Source organism: Castor canadensis, chromosome 12 (assembly GCF_047511655.1).
Source record: "Castor canadensis chromosome 12, mCasCan1.hap1v2, whole genome shotgun sequence".
NCBI classification, from domain to species: Eukaryota; Metazoa; Chordata; class Mammalia; order Rodentia; family Castoridae; genus Castor; species Castor canadensis.
Window position 1 is genome coordinate 28,860,535 of NC_133397.1, and position 19,811 is coordinate 28,880,345.

The window sequence follows — 19,811 nt, forward strand, 5'->3', positions numbered from 1 at the left end:
TCCATTGGTCCAAGAAATGACAGGCTTTCCCCTATTCTAATGCCCCCTTTTGATACATTTAAGAATAATGAAGCACAGAGGAGGAAGGACCTGGTGTTGAGTTATTTTATTTAGAAAATTTTCCTTCCTTCACATAGCTTCTTTTTATGATTTCAAAAATTGGGATAAAATGTATAATATAAAATTTACCATTTTAACCATTTTTAGCATACAGTTCTGTGGTATTAAGAACATTTATGTTGTTGCATAATGATTACCATTATTCCTCTCTAGGGATTTTTCATCATCCCAAACTAAAATTCTGTGTTCTTTAAAACACCAGTTTCTTGTTTCTCCTTCCCCCTATTCCCTGATAACCATCATTCTAGTTTCCATCTCTATGAATTTGATGATTGTCATGGTTTGTATATAAAATTCTCACCAAAAGTTCATGTGCTGAAGTTTTGGCCCCCAACTGGTGGTACCGTTGGAAGGTGGTGTATGTGTTAAAGGTGAGGCTGGGACACTGGCAGTTTCCCCCCTCTCTCTCTCACCCTTTCTCTCTTTGCTTCCCTGCTGCCATGAGGTATGTGTGCATCTTTCTCTACCATGTTCTTCTACATGATTCTCTACCTCACTTTGGGAGCCAGACAACCATGGACTGAAACTTCTGAAATGATGAGTCACAATAAATAGTTTCTCATTTAATTTGATTTTCTCAGATATTTTGTCACAGTGAAAGAAAGTTGACTAATACAACTATTCTAGGAACTGGATACAAGTGGAATCATACAATATTTGTCCTCGTTTGTCTGTCTTGATAACAGAATTATTCACACAGATGAAATGTGTCCATTGAACAGATCAATGGATAAACAAATCTAGTATATACACACAATGGAATATCATTGAGCCCTAAAAAAGGATGAATTCGAATCATAATTTGAATCTAAGATTCAAATCAAAATCTTGAACACAAAGCCTCTTTTCTCAAAGACCACTGTCTTACTTAAAGTTCCAGAAAACCCACTTTGAGACTCAAAGCAGATCAATGACTTTATTGTTCTAGATGAGGTTGTTACTCCTTCCTTCACTGGGGCAATTAAAAACTTAATGACTTAAACTCAGAGAGCGAAGAAAATCAAGATAATTCTTTTTAATATTCACAAAATATTATTCCTGTTGCATGAATTTATTCATTGGATAAGCAGAGTTTTAAAACTCATGTTTCAGAAAACCTGTTAGGGTATTACAAAGTGTGAGCCAAGAAAAGCCTTTCCTTGCCAGTTTTACTCAGGAATCTGGCTAATATCTGAAGATGTCAGCATGTGGATTTTACTTCCACAATGGTGGACATTACACCATTCATGTGGAGACAGCTACCCAGCACTCTGGCACTCAGTTCCTGGAGTATGACTAGCTTTGGTAGGAAGCCACAGTTATTTCATCGTTAGACCATATCCTAGACCTTATCCTTACCAGTACTAGCACCACCACTCTGACTGTGTATCATACACTTGTCACTCATTCCTTCTGGATCCCTTGCTTCTCCTAATTCATTGGTCTTGTCATATTTCCATCACATGTTACCCACTACATGGTCCTACTTCTTTCCTCAACATAGGTTCCATCATTATAATCACTCCTTTAATTCCTTTGCCCTTCTCCATTGTACATTTACATAGGATTGTGAACCCCAATTCTTCACTGACTCAAATCTTGCAGTGGAGTGTGCTAAACCTGGCCTGAGAAAATATTCAGTTGTTTGCCGTGGTCTTATTTTAAATTCATGACCACAGATTTTAACAGTCTCTGATAGGAGTGCATTTGCTTTCCACGTAAATATTTCATACTTTCTCCTCGAATTCTGAGTCTTCTCTTCTTACTCTCAGCCAATACCCTCACTTCTTCAGTAATAAAATTGGAGAAACCAGAACAGAAGTTCCTCATGCTCTCATCTGCCTCCCATTGTCCCCTCCTGTGTCCCCCCCTCCAGTTATAGTGCCAGAGGTGGGGTCAGTGCTTTTCCTAGGCCAGTCAACCTCTCACCTACTGAAGGATGTTCCTTCCTCAATCTCTCTTGCAGCATAATATCGCTTATTTTTCTGTATACTACATTGCTCCTTTCAGGATAGAAACATCATACTAATACCCCTCCCTGTTAAAAACGAGAAATCCTTGGACTCTGTATCTCGTTTTAGCTACTGCTTCAATTTCTGCATCTTTGCTGGCTAAACACCCCAAATAATGCTCTTCTCTGCTGTCTCCACTTCCTCTGTTTTCCCTTCAGCTCACTCTGATTAAACTTTTAACCTTTCCAGTTGAGTAAAACTGGCTAAAATGACCACTCTCTTGACAAAACTAATGGTAATCTTAATCTTCACCATCATTCCATTTTTTATTCTTACACTTCTTTGTTCCTTCTGGCTTCTAGGATATCAGGCTCTTCCAATTTTACTACTGCCTTACCAATCTCCTCTTCCCACCATGATAATATTATTGTGTCACCTTGGGTTTCAGTCCTGGTCTTCTTCATCTCTGTCTATATGCTCACCGAGTCCCATAAATTTATTACAGATTTACATCCTCTCCCCTTAATTCTAGTTACTTATCTCTGACACAAACTTGGTATTATTTCTTGCTGCTCTAATATGGATCTCTGAATTTGCATATTCAAAAACATGTATCTTGATTTCCCCATCCCCAGACATCTAAAGTTGCTTCTCCACAATCCATTGTCATGTCAGTAAGGGCATCTGCGTTCACTCAAGGGTACAGGCTGGAAACACAAGTATCCGTGTGCTTCCTCACTTTTTGTGAAATTCCACAGTTTGTTCTGGGAGCTCTGCCTTAGCATCATATCAGGGATTAGAACCTTTTCAATGGAATCCCAGTCCATGCCATCATTGCTCTGCACCTGGAAAGCAGCAATTATCTCTTGCTTCTTTTCTCTACATAGCAGCTTCAGTAATTATTTTAAGGTCATAAATTTAGTTTTGGAAGACATCTTTATGGAAACCTCCAACCTTCTGTTGTAAGTGGGACCAGGTCCTCCCTACGCCTATGGCATGATTTTCATCTTGGTCACCATGCCACAAAATTCTCTGAATTTCTTTGCCTCACTCTTGGATACTCAGCTTTTTGTAGATTCCAGATTTTCTTCTTTCTTATTTCTACCCTTTATTTTTGCTGGAGGACTTCTTTACTCACTAACTGAGAAAAAGTCTGTGGAGAGAAATCATCTGAGACCCTGAACCTGTCTACATTCTGCCCTCTCATACAGTTGGTATTTGCTTACTCATAGATTCTAGTTCCCTCTCCTGGTGTGGATGGTATCGCTCTACTGCCTGTTGTCTTCTAGCTTCCAGGATTTTGTTGATAAATTTGTTCATGCTAGTCATGGATCCTTTTCATGTACCTATTTTTTCCTTTCTGAAAATCTTTAGTATCTTTTCATGATTGATTGTAACTTAAGCTTCTACTATAATGTGCCTTTTGTGACTCTTACTCATTCACGGTACAGAGCAGTCAGTGAAGTCTTTCAGTTGGGAAAATTACATCTTTATGCTCAAAGGAATTTTCTTTAATTTTTTTCCTCTTAAAAATATCTTCTCTTTTCTTTCCAGAAATCTTCTTTTTTGTGATATTAGCTTGTATGCTTTTAAAAAAAATTAGCAAAAAATAATTATACAAAAGAGTTTAATTGCAACATTTATATACATGCTTATAATATACTTTGATCAAATTCACTTTACCTACATTACTCTTTAGTTTTTATTTTTTTGTGGTACTGGGGCTTGAACTTAAGGCTTCACACTTGCTAGGGAGGCAGTCTGCTACATGAGCCCCAAGATCAACTGTTTTGTACTTTGGTTATTTTGGAGACTGCGTCTCTTTTTTTGTCCAGAGTGACCTAGACCTCTTTATGCAGTAGCTGGGATGACAGGCATGTGCCACCATGCCCAGCTTTTTTTGTTGAGATGGGATGTCTCAAACTTTTCCTCCTGGGATGGCCTGGAACTGTTATCCTCCCTATCTTACCGTCCTACCATAGCTGGGATTACAAGTGTGAGCCACAGTGGCCAGCAATTGAGATAACATAAGCTATCCAACGTCTCTTTTTCTTTCTACATTTTTCCTTTCTGAAAATAGCATTTTACTGTGTCCTATTTCATGGATGTCATAACTTTTCTGATCATTTTGAGAATAATATTAATTAATATTCTTTGTTTTTCTTGCATTCTTTTATGTTCTTGTCACATTGGGCCTTCTCATATATGATATTTATACAAGTCTTACTGGAAGTTACTGAGGGAGTCAACAGGTAAAGGTTTGGTTTGTTCATCTTTTATTTTCCTTCCTTTAGAGAACTGTTTTTCAGATGCAAAGTCTGTCTTCTACATCTCAACCCTTTTACTTACTTCCCCTTAGGTAAAAGGCAGAGAGTTACAGTCTTTGCCCAGATCATGTTTCCTACCATGGGAAAATCATTTTGTTATATTGTAATGGAAGATACCATAGACAGAAAGGTAGACACATGCCCAAGCATGCACACACAGACACACATACGTGCACTCACTGTTGGTCCTCTTTCTCTGGAGAACCCTCAATTATACAACATCCTGTGAGTGGCACAGGCAAGACTTCTTTGTTTGACTCTACAGCCTGTCCTCTGCTTTAGTCCTCCCCTCTGTAGGTTCTAAGTATCAATAAAGTGGCAAATAAGATTGCTTCTTTAAGTAAGGACTTGTCATCAAGTACCTCTGGATGTGAGTCAGTGTTGTAGCTCTACCCTAAAGTCCTCTACTCTTTAACTTAAATCATTCCTATTTCCCCCTTTTTTCTACCCTTGGGGTTTTGTGTGTGTGTGTGTGTGTATGGTATTTTGAGTCGAGTTTATTAGAAAGAAGCACTGAAAGATTCATGAGTAAGCATTTTATTAATTTTTCTCAAGAATAACCAAGAAGGGATTGAGAAAAGCAGAGAAAAGGAGTGTGTAATATCAGGTGAAGCCCCAGCCTTGCCTTCATTCCCACCCTAGCCCTGGTCTCAGCCAGCTGTGCAGGAGGCCTGCTTGTGAATTGAACACCACGGCCTGTCAGTTGGAGGCTGGGGCTGGGCTGGACTTAGTCGTTGGCTACGGGCTGCTCCAGAGTGATGCACATCCTCAGGCACTCCCTGTTTAGATTCAGCTGTCAGAACAGCTACTAGAGCTATTCTACAGGAGTCTGTGATGCAAACCATGTCAAGAAAAACTCCATACATTTGGCAGAAAGGGAAATACAAGGATCTGATCTGGGCATAGCACAAGTAATTGATGAACAAGTCATGAGAATTATGTTATAAAGATAGAAAGCCCAAAGAACAAAGCTGTGAAAGAGCTTTGTGCAAGAGCAGCAGAAATAATCAAAAATGTACTTCTATGGCAGATGGTTTGTTTATTAAGCATATGTTGGTCTACAAATGATGCTTTCTCTGTCCGAAAAGAACTTGAGAATGCTACCATAAAAGACATATCTAAATGACACATCTAAATGAGATATGTCTCTATTTTATGAGGTTAAAATAGAAAAAGAAAATTTCAAACCCTGTAGCTATTAGGAAATGCAAATTTGACAAATGCCGTAGTTACTATATTTTAAAAAATACATTCATATTTGAGTTTCTTACAAAAATTTCTTTGCTATGAGTCATTGCAAAACTAGTGGGAAAAGAAGGTGGGGGAAGGAGAGAACAGAAAGGGAATAAGCCACCATTAAGTTTCCAGGAGAGATAAACTTCTCTAAATCGAAATTTCCATGTGGCTACTTATACAAAGGTGAACAACTGAACAGAAAATATATTCAACAGTCATATTTTTGGTAAGGAACAGAAATGCTCACTACATGGTAAGTCTTCATTTTGATCTCCCATATTATTAAAAGGAAATCCATAGGCAGATTTTACTTTGGTAGGGCTTAAAGCAATGTGGCTGAGGAATATAGCTTTCTGTTATCAGCAATAATGAAGACAAGGATGCTGAGCTCCATCTCTTCAAACTGAGAGAGCTCGATTCAGTCAGGAGGAACATACTAAAGACAGCACCCAGGTCATTGGTTGACCCCAATTGCTTGAGGTTCCATGTGACTAACTGCTTTATTGCTGAATGTGACTACACTCTAACAAGCCCTTCTCAGATTAATGCTCTGCCACTGACAATTCGAAGATCTCAATTTGTGAGATTAACAAGAATTTATTAAGGGTCTGTTTTTGGAAGGCTGATACAAAAGGAAATGTATTTGCCTATACACTGCTACCACTTTTGCTAGAAATCCACATTACCTTTTATGTAGTGGAGGAATGTGTACCTCTTCCTGGGAGAGTTTTTATGTGGCATTTTTATAACTCTGCATTACATCTCATTTTAGTAAGATATCCAAATGATAGCATCCCAAAATTGTCAGGAACAATGAAACAAAACAAAACAAAATAAAATAAGAATGGTTAAGCATTTTCTTCCCTCAGAATCCCCTCCTTATCCTCACCCCCACCCCACTAGCCTTTTTATCAGATTTACAAATTCAAGTAGATTTCACTCTGCTCATTCAGCAAAACTAACTCTCATCTGTATCCTCCATCCACCCATTTAGTGCTTATCTGTCTGTAATGTGTATGTGTCCTATTCTGAAGGCTTTCAACTTTCTGTATATGGCAAGGTGAAAATCTATAGGCTAGGTTAGCAGCTGAAAACCCAACAAAGAGCTACAGTTAGAGTCCAAAGTCAGTCTGCTGGCTGAATTCCATCTTCTTACAGGGAGGTTAGTCTTTTCCTATCAAAGCCTTCAACTGACTGGGTGAGGCCACCCACCATATGCAGGGTTATCTGTTATAGTCAAAGTCTACTGATTTAAATGTTAAACTAATTGAAAAAATACATATACAGAAACATCTAGGAAAATGTTTGACCAGAAGCTGGGTACTGTGATCTAACCAAGTTGCCACATAAAACCACTGATCATAGACATGCATCTGTTATCAATGGTGTCCCCTAAAATTCCTAAATTGAAGCTCTAAATCCCAGATCCTCAGAATGTAACCATTCCTTGAGATAAGGTGTTTAAAGACGCAATTAAGTTAAAATGAGTTTAGGGTGGAGACTAAATAATTTCCTTGGTGTCCTTATAAAAAAAAGAGACTCAAGATATTAGACACACATGTGTCTAGAGCAAAGATCACAGCGTAGCTATGGGAACAGGAGGTGATCTACAAGTCAAGGAGAGAGGCCTCAGAAGAAACCAATCCTGCCCACACCCTGTTGTTGACCTTATAAATTTCAAAACTTGGAAAAAATAAATTTCTGCTAAGGTACCTAGTTTGTGGTGTTTTGTTATGGCACACCGAGAAAACTAATATAGTCTGTAATCCTTATTTTTGTCATCTTTATAATAGGAAACAGAAAACCTTTTAGAGTTATTTAGAGGATTAAAAAATATGACTTTTGAGGCAAGTGGCTCAGAGTCTGGCTTTTTTTAATTTTTATTTTTGTTTTATTCATATGTGTGTACAATCTTTGGGTCATTTCTCCCACCTCCCCCATGCCCCCACCCTAACTCCTCTTTACCCCTCCCAACCCCTTGCTACCCAGCAGAAACTATTTTGCCCTTATCTCTAATTTTGTTGAAGAGGAACAAGGGTTTTTGCTAGTTGAGATAAGGATAGCTATACAGGGAGTTGACTCGCATTGATTTCCTGTGCATGTGTGTTACCTTCTAGGTTAATTCTTCTTGCTCTAATCTTTTCTCTAGTTCCTGGTCCCCTTCTCCTATTGGCCTCAGTTGCTTTAAAGTATCTGCTTTAGTTTCTCTGTGTTTTGGGTGTCTTACCTATCTTCATATCTCCCTTGTGTGCTCTCGCTTTATCATGTGATCAAAGTCCAATCCCCTTGTGTTTGCCCTTGATCTAATGTCTACATATGAGGGAGAAAATACGATTTTTGGTCTTTTGGGCCAGGCTAACCTCACTCAGAATGATGTTCTCCAATTACATCCATTTACCAGCGAATGATAGCATTTCGTTCTTCTTCACGGCTGCATAAAATTCCATTGTGTGTAAATACCACATTTTATTAATCCATTGGCCAGTAGTGGGGCATCTTGGGTGTTTCCATAACTTGGCTATTGTGAATAGTGCCGCAATAAACATGGGTGTGCAGGTGCCTCTGGAGTAACCTGTGTCACAGTCTTTTGGGTATATCCCCAAGAGTGGTATTGCTGGATCAAATGGTAGATCAATGTTTAGCTTTTTAAGTAGCCTCCAAATTTTTTTCCAGAGTGGTTGTACTAGTTTACATTCCCACCAACAGTGTAAGAGGGTTCCTTTTTCCCCGCATCCTCGCCAAAACCTGTTGTTCGTGGTATTGCTAATGATGGCTATTCTAACAGGGGTGAGGTGGAATCTAAGTGTGGTTTTAATTTGCATTTCCTTTATTGCTAGAGATGGTGAGCATTTTTTCATGTGTTTTTTGGCCATTTGAATTTCTTCTTTTGAGAAAGTTCTGTTTAGTTCACTTGCCCAGTTCTTTATAGGTTCATTAATTTTGGGAGAATTTAGTTTTTTAAGTTCCCTATATATTCTGGTTATCAGTTCTTTGTCTGATGTGTAGCTGGCAAATATTTTCTCCCACTCTGTTGGGTGGTCTCTTCAGTTTAGAGACTATTTCTTTTATTGAACAGAAGCTTTTTAGTTTTATGAAGTCCCATTTATCTGTGCTATCTCTTAGTTGATGTGCTGCTGGGGTTTCGTTGAGAAAGTTCTTGCCTATACCTATTAATTCCAGAGTATTTCCTACTCTTTCCTGTATCAACTTTAGAGTTTGTGGTCTGGTATTAAGATCCTTGATCCATTTTGAGTTAATATTGGTATAGGGTGATATACATGGATCTAGTTTCAGTTTTTTGCAGATTGCTAACCAGTTTTCCCAGCAGTTTTTATTGAAGAGGATGTCTTTTCTCCATCGTATATTTTTAGAGCCTTTGTCAAAGACAAGTTGGTTATAGTTGTGTGGCTTCATATCCGCATCCACTATTTTGTTCCACTGGTCTTCATGTCTGTTTTTGTGCCAGTACCATGCTGTTTTTATTGTTATTGCTTTGTAATATAGTTTGAAGTCAGGTATTGTGATACCTCCTGCATTGTTCTTTGACTGAGTATTGCCTTAGGTATTTGTGGCCTCTTGTGTTTCCATTTAAATTTAATGGTAGATTTTTCAATCTCTTTAATGAATGTCATCGGAATTTTGATGGGAATTGCATTAAACATGTAGATTACTTTTGGGAGTATAGACGTTTTTACTATGTTGATTCTACCAATCCATGAGCATGGCAGATCTCTCCACTTTCTGTAGTCTTCCTCAATCTCTTTCTTCAGAAGTGTATAGTTTTCCTTGTAGAGGTCGTTCACATCCTTTGTTAAGTTTACCCCTAGGTATTTGATTTTTTTTGAGGCTATTGTAAATGGAATTTTCTTCATATATTCTTTCTCAGTTTGTTCATTATTGGTGTATAGAAATGCTAATGATTTTTCTATGTTGATTTTACATCCTGCTACCTTGCTGTAGCTATTGATGGTGTCTAGGAGCTTCTGAGTAGAGTTTTTTGGGTCTTTAAGGTATAGGATAATGTCGTCTGCAAATAAGGATATTTTGACAGTTTCTTTGCCTATTTGTATTCCTTTTATTTCTTCTTCTTGCCTAATTGCTCTGGCTAGGAATTCCAGTACTATGTTGAATAGGAGTGGAGATAGTGGGCATCCTTGTCTGGTTCCTGATTTGAGAGGGAATGTTTTCAGTTTTTCTCCATTAAGTATAATGCTGGCTGTAGGTTTGTCATATATAGCTTTTATAATGTTGAGGTACTTTCCTACTATTCCTAGTTTTCTTAGAGCTTTTATCATGAAAAGGTGTTGGATCTTATCAAAGTCTTTTTCTGCATCTATTGAGATGATCAAGTGGTTTTTGTCTTTGCTTCTGTTAATGTGGTTTATTATGTTTATTTATTTTCATATATTGAACCATCCCTGCATTCCTGGAATGAAGCCTACTTGGTTGTGGTGAATGATCTTTTTGATGTGTTGTTGAATTCGGTTTGCCATTATTTTTTTGAGGATTTTTGCATCAATGTTGATTAAGGAGATTGGCCTATAGTTCTCCTTTTTGGAGGTGTGTTTGCCTGGTTTTGGGATAAGTGTAATACTGGCTTCATAAAATGTGTTTAGGTCCTTCAGGGTATGTTTGATAAAATTGGGTGCATTGACATTGGGTGCATATAGGTTGATGATTGTTATTTCCTTTTGGTCTATTTCCCCTTTTATTAGTATGGAATGTCCTTCTTTATCTCATTTGATCAATGTAGGTTTGAAGTCTACTTTGTCAGAGATAAGTATTGCTACTCCTGCCTGTTTTCGGCAGCCATTGGCTTGGTAAATCTTCTTCCGGCCTTTCATCCTAAGCCTATGCTTATTTCTGTTGGTGAGATGGGTCTCCTGTAAGCAACAAATTGTTGGATCTTCCTTTTTAATCCATTTCATCAAGCAGTGCCTTTTGATGGGTGAATTAAGTCCGTTAACATTAAGTGTTAGTACTGATAGGTATGTGGTGATTCCTGTCATTTAGTTGTCTTAGTTGATTGAAGGTTTGATTGTGTGTACCTAAGTTGAGGTTACTCTCCACTTTCTTGCTTTTTCTTTTCCTGTAGTTTGGTACTGCCTGTCCTTTCATGGTTATATTGAGTTTCACTTTCTGTGTGCAGAATCCCTTGAAGAATCTTTTGTAGTGGTGGCTTTGTGGTCACATATCATTTTAGTTTCTGTATATCATGGAAGTCTTTTATTGCTCCATCTATTTTGAATGATAGTTTTGCTTGATAGAGTATGTTAGGGTTGAAGTTGTTTTTATTCAGTGCCCGGAAGATCTCACCCCAAGCTCTTCTTGCTTTTAATGTTTCTGTTGAGAAGTCTGCTGTGATTTTGATGGGTTTACTTTTGTATGTTATTTGTTTTTTCTCTCTTACAGCCTTCAATATTCTTTCTCAGGTCTCTGTACTTGTTGTTTTAATGAAGATATGCTGTGGGGTAGTTCTATATTTGATCTGGTCTGTTTGGTGTTCTGGAGGCCTCTTGCATCTGTGTGGGAATAGATTTCTCTATATTTGGGAAATTTTCTGTTATTATTCTGTTGAATATATTATGCATTCCCTATGTTTGCACCTCTTCTCCTTCTCAATGCCCATGATTCTCAGGTTTGGTCTTTTGATGGAGTCAATGAGTTCTTGCATTTTCTTTTCACAGGTCTTGAGTTGTTTAACTCATAGTTCTTTGGTTTTTCCTTTAATTACCATTTCATCTTCAATATCTGAGATTCTGTCTTCTGTTTGTTCTATTCTCCTGGATTGACCTTCTATTTTGTTTTGCAGTTCTGTTTTGTTCTTTTTTCTGAGGTTTTCCATATCCTGAGTCATTTCCTCTTTAATGTTGTCTATTTTCACCCTGAGTTCATTATCTCTTTATTAATCGTGTTCTTTGTTTCACTTTGGTGTTTATACAGTGCTTCTATGGTTTCTTTTATTTCTTCTTCTGCTTTTTCATATTCTCTATTTTTGTTGTCTTGGAATTTCTTTCGTGTCTCCTGTACATTTTGGTTGGCCATATCCAGTATCCTCTCTATTAAATTCTCATTGACTGACTGTGGGATTTCTTCTTTTAGATTATTCTTGTGGTCTTCATTGGCTTCTTTGGCATAGTTTATCTTCATTTTGTTGGAGTCTGGATCTGAGTATCTGTTTTCTTCATTTCCCTCTGGTTCCTGTACTAATTTTTTGCTGTGGGGAAACTGGTTTCCCTGTTTTTTATGTCTTCTCATCATTGCCCTTGGTGTTGTTATTGTCTGTTACTGTGTGCAATTAAGTATTTTCTAGCTTGTAATATTAACAATGGTGATATTTAGAATGGAAGGGTGAGAGGAGAGAGACAGCAAAGAAGTTAAAGAAAAAGAGAATAACAAGTAAATAAACAAGTAAAAAAACAAAAGAAGCAAACAAACAAAAGTTTCAAAGATATAAACTGGGAGAGATAGTGTACCAATCAACAGTAAGCCTACCAGGCATTAGAGAGACAGAGAGAGGATTGAAAAATAAAATAAAATAAAATAAAATAAAATAAAATAAAATAAAATAAAATAAAATAAAATAAAATAAAATAAAATAAAACAACTAAAATCTCCAAGTTCAAATTAAGTTTCAGTCTTAATAATTTTGGTGTTAGTCCTTCAGCCTCCAATCCTGGAGATGGTGTCTCAGAAGTAGTTCTGTCATTGTCTCATCAAAGGGGAAAAACAACAACAACAACAAAAAACCAAAAAAAAAAAAAAACCCAAAAAGCAAAAAAAAAAACCAAAAAATCCAAAACACCATGAAGTGTCCCAAGTACAAATGCAATACAGTTTCAGTAGGTTTTTCAGCATGCAGGTGTAGTTCGGTTGTTGTCTCATCAAAGGTAGGGAGAAACAAGAAGAATCTGGAGACAGTTCTGTGAATGGCTATCTGAGGCTGTGATTCACCTGCCCGCTGCTGTCAGCCTGCTGTTGCTGGAGGCGTTATTTATGCAGATATGAGGAGTGAGCTTAACACTCACCTGGCCCCTCAGGCTTTGTTTACTTAGAGTTCTCCTGGGCACGGCTGCCACTGCTATAAGCTTTCCCCCTTCCATGCACATTGAGGGAGGTGACACTGCACCTGCATTCTCAGGCCTGAGTGTTTATTTACAGTTCACGTGGGAAGTGGTTCTTGCCCCATCTCCCGTGGAGTTTTCCTCCCACCACCGCTTTTACAAGCTTTCCTGCTTCTGGTTGCTGGGCGTGTGCAGCTGCTCCTGCCTTCTCCAGCTGGCTTGTTGTGAGGGATTTCCCCTTCCACCCCTCTTTGGTGCTCAGGGCACCCTGCCCTCTTTTGCTACATGTCTTTTTTGTTGTTATTGCTTACTATCCAGTTTCTCTTTTTTCCCTGGGTGGGGGTCGGTCTGTCCAGGGGACTATGCTGATCTGGCTCAGGGTTGTCTGTGGGAGTACTGCATGCTGCTTAGCTCACCTTGTCTGCGTCTTCCCAAGCCATCTGGTCACTGGCGTCTGGCAGTGCGGGAGCCCTCCTATTTTCTTCATTTAATGTGAATTGGGTATGCTATGCATGGGCTGGGGGTGAGGAGGAGTCAGTTTTGCCTCTTCTTGGTGTTTTTTCCTGTAAGGTGTATCTCCAGCATCTCTCCAAGATTTTACTTTAGGAGGCACACTTCTCCTTCTTCTCTCTAGCTGCCATCTTGAAATCTCTACCGAGTCTGGCATATTTTAAGATATTCATTGTCCACATTAAACCTACACATGTGACAGATGTAGAGATAATGTTTTCTTCAAATAAAAATAAGATTCTTAAATATATAGGGGATAAATCTCAGTCAGACTGCAGTGAGATAGAACCAATAGAAAGTAGTTAGTAAGTTGCCAAAATAGGGCAAAGAAAAAATTAAACATAACCATTAGACTATACATTCTTTAGTTTTTGTTAGTTCAAGGAGGCAGGAAATTAAAATCAGAAGGGAAACTAGATATTAATATCTGTTGGTTCACTGGTGATTTCCCACTATTTAGCATCGGGCCTATCACAGAGTAGGCTCTTGTACCGAAATAGAATATCATTGAAAGGGGCTTGTAATTGGTTGCATGAACAGCATGTTCAAACTAACTTCATATTAATCTTTATATAGCTTTTTTTCCACATAGAGATTCAGTCATTTCCAAAGAATAACAAAAACACTTTTATTGTTTTTGAAAAGTTTCTACTCAATGAAGTCTTTAAAATACCACTTTGATTACAGATTTGGGTTGTAAGAATGTAAGCATATCATTGAAGCCAAGGTCTTGGAGTTTGGAATTGTCATACCAGGTAACCAGCCACTTACATACAACATGATTGTAGCCAGGGTGCTTCTGTCTGGACATGTCACTAGTATTAAATTTTCTCCAAACCTGAGTGCTTAAGTCAACCCAGATCTTCTAAACAATAGAAAACTGACTTATTTCAATCAAATCAAAGAAAGGGCACTAAAAATAAAAAGAAATATTGCCAAGGAAATCTGTGAAAGAGTCGAATTTGCTCATTTATAAGTGGGATGATTATAAAACTAACAAGTCCAATGTCAAAGCTGTGAACTTATGACTCCAGGGTTTGGAGGGGAGGATTGTTAGAAACATTCACTTCTGAGGATAGTTTGCGTGTTGAGGTGGAGCAAAATAATGGTGAACCAGGTCCTGCACATGGTAGGAGGAAAGATGTTGATATCCATCCTACCCTCAGGTGAAACAGGTGGCTCTAGAGAGAAGGTGTAGTTCTGGGAAATATAGGAAGATGACATTCAGGACAGAAAATGGAGAAAGAGACCATAATCAAATCTCTATCACCATTTTTTCATCTAGTTTATGGGCACATAGCAACATCTTTTCACTGTGTGGTTGCTATGAAATTTTAGAAAAAGCATATGGCAATCCAAAAGAACTGTGATTCTGTTCTTTAAAAACATATTTTAAAAAATAACAGTTAAAATTTAATGCATGCAATACCGTTCTTATGGTAAAAGGAGAATGGTAGAGAGTAGCTTTTGCTTATGTATGTGGATTAGGTACCAAAGCTGTGGAAATAGTCCTAGGATGGCTAAGCTTGACAAAAGTCTCACTCCTGCATGACAGAATTGTTCTATGGGGAGATGTTTTGTTGAATCTTTGCTAATTGCACTAAACATTAAGGTAGCTACTACAATTCCCTTTGGAACATTTCTGCCCAAAGTTTACTCTAAAGGGAAGGAAGAGAATGACCAACCATTGAGAGAGGCACACCAAGAGCTTGGAAGAAAAATAATAATGAGTGATGATTCAGTACAAATCATTTCTGAATGAACTGACACAAAAGGTACCAAAGTATGCTCCAGACAACATGCATTAAAATATCAACTTGGAGAACTAAGGCTGGGTAGTTTTAAGTTTTCCTACTTGAGAACAGATTTGGTTGATGAAAAAGCTTCTGAGTCTTGTTAATTCAGTCCATAGGAAGAGTATGTAATTCTAATATGCAATATGAGATTAGCCATAAAGCATATGGTGTGGGTGTCATATGAAATTCACTTTGATTATGTATTTTCAGTTCTCCTTAAGAATGAGAATTCTATGCTGCTTCACACAAATGTAATTATAATTTCAAATCAATTAGTATAAAAATGATCCTCTACTTGGATATCAGAATATTGAGAAAAATCTTACTAGAAAACATGACCTGAGTTGAATATTAAAAAGCTGTTTTTAAATTAAACATGTAAAAATATTTAGTTTGTAAAAATATATTTTTTGGAGTGCTTATACTGTCACATGGAATAATTCCTCTAACTAGACAGAAAGTCTCCCTTTTCCCTCTGCTAAGTTCTGTTTTGAAGAATTTCAGTTTATATGTATATATTTTCTAGAGTAAAGCTATGAATTTTATGCTATCATGAAATCACGTCAGTGCTGACATAGTTTCTGTAAGAGCTGGTTTTGTAGTTATATCATGAAAAACATTGAATATGAATTATGAAGAATCAGCAATAAAACAAATGGATACACATATTTTGGTTGAAGGAAATTCTTGACACCAGATTTTGAGCATAAAGCAAACAGAATTTGGGCCATATTTGGCATGTCTTCAAGAAAAAAATGTTCACTATTTAATATCCTTATGATGAAAGCCATTTATCTTCTGGTTATTGACCTGTTCAAATTTTCTGTTCATATATTGTCCTCTAGAGTAAGACACTCTTCACTTCAAACTGTCATATGAAAAACTATCTGGTGCAGGTTTCTTGCGGTCAGGGGAAGACTGGTGATTAAATTTTCTCAAGTAAGTGGAGAAATTATGAAAAATAAAATCAATGTAAATTTTTCATAAACTTATCCCTTTTATGAAATGATGCTGACAATCTGCATCTGTTTAAATATCCTTACCTGGCAAAAGAAGAGTTGAGACCCTATGTTGAGCCACAATTAAAAATAATTCATTAATGGGGAGGTGGGATAAGGATAAGGAGATGGAGGGTCAAATTCAATTATGTTGTATTGTAAGAACTTTTGTAAATCTCACAATATACCCTAGTACAGCAATAAAAGTATAATAATCACTAAGTTCCAGGATTGTAAACACTAAGCAAATATGGAAGTGTGAAAATATTGAAATAAGTCCATAGTTATTATTAAATATCTGTTGCTCTATGTTCCTGCCTTCATCCACTCTGGTCATTCAATCCCATTTCTTGGGATCCCAGAACTCCTCAAAATTAAGTATCTAAAGATTTAATACCCATCACAGGTGGGTTTGCTATTAATAGTCTCTGACTACTTATGGTTTAACAGCTACTGTGCCTTCTAAATATTCAAATGCCTGGGAACCTTGGTGTCAGAAGGGTGTTACTTTCTATTCATTTCACAAAGACAAAAATGCTACAGGTTGTTAGGACATGTAGCGCTTTAAAAATGTGTTCAAAGGTCCTGTCTCTGGAGTTGTCACCAGTGGGAGAGGGGAAGATATAAGGAATGAGGGTAGGAAGGTGAATATGGTGGAAATATTCTGTATAGACATGTGTAAATGGAAAAATGGACCTGTTGAAACTATTTCAGGAATGGGGGGAAGGGATAAAGGAGAATGATGGAGGGACTGAATTCAACTATGTTATATTGTAAGAACGTTTGTAAATGTCACAATGGACCCCCAGTACAGCAATAATAAAAATAAGAAAATAAAACTGAAAAAGAAAAACGTGTTCAAGATAACGTGGTGGTTCCAAGTTTGATAAATATAGGGACAGGGTTGTTTTTATCTTCCTAGGGATACAATATGAAATTTACATAGCTGCAAACAGACTTTAGTGAGTGCCTTTGGCTCATGCCTGTAATCCTAGCTACTTGGGAGGCTGAGATTCGGATGATCAAGGTTCAAGGCCAACCCAGGAAAAAATGTTTGCAAGACTCCCATCTTAATAGACAAAACCTGAGCCTGTTGACATGCACCTGTTGTACCAGCTATGGTGGGAACTGTAAAGTAGGAAGATCTCAGTCCAGGCTGTCCTGAGCAAAGAGCATGACCTTAGCTTCAAAATAACCAGAGCAAAAAGTGCTAGAGGTGTGATTCAAGTGCCTACCTAGCAAGTATGAAGCCCTGAGTTCAAACCCCAGTACCAACCTCTCTTCCCCCCATCCGCACGAAAAAAGAAATGTAGGAACACCTGGCTTGATAGTTCCTAGGAATAAATAGTTATACAAAGAGGAACAATGGGAAGACTGAAGAGAAAGTAGCAGCAGAGAGAGAGGGACACTCTGTATCTCCTTTTTCTTCTCAGAATTCATCCTTTAGTATGTTTTTTCAACTAGGAAGAGAAAATAAACTGGCTGAAAAATCCTACAACTTTGTCAAAGAGAGAGGTTAAGACCTACAAAATGAGGACAAATACTTAAAAAGCCTTTCACACAACATTAAGGAAAGAGAGTGAAAGAAGTTTAGAATCTTGTTTTGAATCTGTCAGAGCACATTAAGCAATAAATACCTATCTCTTTTTCATTTTTGTATACTTCTTCATAGCCCACGACAGGAGGAGGAGAATGTGTGATGAGCTTGGAGCTCAGAGACAGTACGTCCCCCTCACAGCAATCATAGGACTACAGCTGGTCCTGCTCCTCATGGTGAAGCCGCTGAAGCACTGTAGAGGTGACTAACCATCTTCAGTGTCCAAGTCATCAAAACGTGTGATGCTTTTACATGAGTGATACTGCCATTTAAAATATAAACTTTGTGCATTTGTTTCTGCCCTTCAGAAAAAACAAAGCTAGCCATTTTGATTTTGCTTCTCTTTTTTGTTGAAGCTCTGCTATGTTTATTCAGAAGAAATACGTTGAAAGTTCTTTTACAAAGTGCATAAGCAAAATATTTCAATGCCACATGGGTTTAAAAGCATCGAGAATACGAATATTCCATTATGGTTTAAGGTTTCACATTAATTGTCTTTAGAAGGAGAGGGTTAATGGACACCCTAAAATAAACAGAGACAGCTGTAGGTGGTGTTTCATTTAATGGGGTGTTGATGGAAAGCCAAGGGCACATAAATAGGGAAATGAGAAAAAGAGAGAAATTGCGAAGTACCTAGCATAAAGCAAGAATCCTTGACAGTGTAAAGCTTTAATTCTTCAAAATGTTTTGGCCTTTCTTGTTTAAGAATGTTTTTACACTAATTTTTATATAATTCCAAATAACTTATTATCTAGAGAGGACAGGACCATTAGAGTGGAGATTTCAGAAAAAAGGGTTATTTAGTCATACATAAAAAGTGATAAATTCCTTGCATTCATTTCACAAACTGGGCAGATAAAATGAATTACTTCTTTAGGTTTACTTTGGTTTATTTCTTTAAACTTCATATATTAGGAACTTTACAATGATTACAGATACTATAGTAGGGTGAATAGAATGAGAAACTCCTATTTGTCCAGCCATAACAATAATCACCTTCCCCACTAACTTCCTTCCTCCTCTCCTTTCCCAGATTATTCTGTAGCAAATCCCCAATATTGTATTAATACATATTAAAATGTTATTGGTATTTCAATGTAATCTCTAACTAATAAATAAATACACTTTCAACTCTGTTACACCAATTCTGCTCCCCATGTCTGATTACGTGTACGTATCTTCATGTCTAGCCAAACATTATTCTATGACAATGTTTTTCAGATGAAGTTAACATTTACTCAAAGTGGACTTTAAGCAAAGCAGATTGTCACCCATAATGTGGATGGACCTCCTCCAATCTACTGAAGGCCTGAACAGAACAAAGAATGACTTCTTAGCAAGAAGGATTTCTGCTACCTGACAGCCTTGGGACTGCCATCAGCTCTTCCCTGGAATTCCAGCCTGCTGGTCTATCCTGCTTGCTGCCATAATTATGTGAATAGATTCCTTAAAATAAATCTCTCTCTGTTCATCAACATCATTTTGCTTTTGTTTCTCAGGAGAAGCTTGATATCCATGTTGCTAGACAAAATTTGTTAATTCAACAGATTTCTTTCAGATTACTTACTGTGCTCCATACATTCTTTTAGGTGTTGAGGCCATAGTAGAAAAGAAAATACGCTAATTATCATCTGCATGGATCTTAAAATTCTTAGTTTCAATCACTCCTTTACTATTTACACTAGCATTATTCAGTATTTTGGTTCTTTATATTAGATGTATAGTTGTTTTGCACAGTAAGTATGTGTTTAGATTGATTCTGTTTAACTACTATTTCTAGAACTTCAGAAATAGCTTTCCTTTTCCTGAATGTACAATTACTAGAAGTTCTTCTAGTAATGACTTGTTGATGGTCAGATTTTTCAGCTTCATTTCACTTCAATGTATCTTTTGAAATTTTTGCTATGTATATAACTATAGGTCAAGTTATTTGTTTCAAAACTTTTGGCTATATTTCTACTGCGTTCAGCCATTAAAAATAGTCAATTGTCTCTCTTCACTCTGCTCTAAGACTTTCTCTTTGACTTTGGTGTTAAGCTATGATCTATCTAAGTCTAGAGTTAGATTTACTTATACCACTGTGACCCAATTTTGTGCACCATGAATCCGAGGTTTCATGTCTTTCCCTTCGTCTGGAAAGTCATCAGTTTTATTGTTTGGAATATTGTCTCTACCTGTTTCTCACTTTTCCTTTTGCAACTCTGATTAGGTCTATCCTATACCTCTTCCCTT

General features: G+C 37.3%; 1 long non-coding RNA gene across 2 annotated transcripts in view; it reads left to right on the top strand.

The window, feature by feature from the left end:
• Positions 1–19,424, top strand: part of LOC141415020 (uncharacterized) — a 121,792-nt gene extending 102,368 nt beyond the window's left edge. For both annotated transcript variants that reach the window (XR_012440039.1, XR_012440040.1), the window contains 3 exons: positions 15,830–15,923; positions 17,655–17,780; positions 18,801–19,424. This is a non-coding gene — a long non-coding RNA (uncharacterized lncRNA). The remainder of the gene's footprint in view (positions 1–15,829; positions 15,924–17,654; positions 17,781–18,800) is intronic.
• Positions 19,425–19,811: the final 387 nt, after the last annotated feature.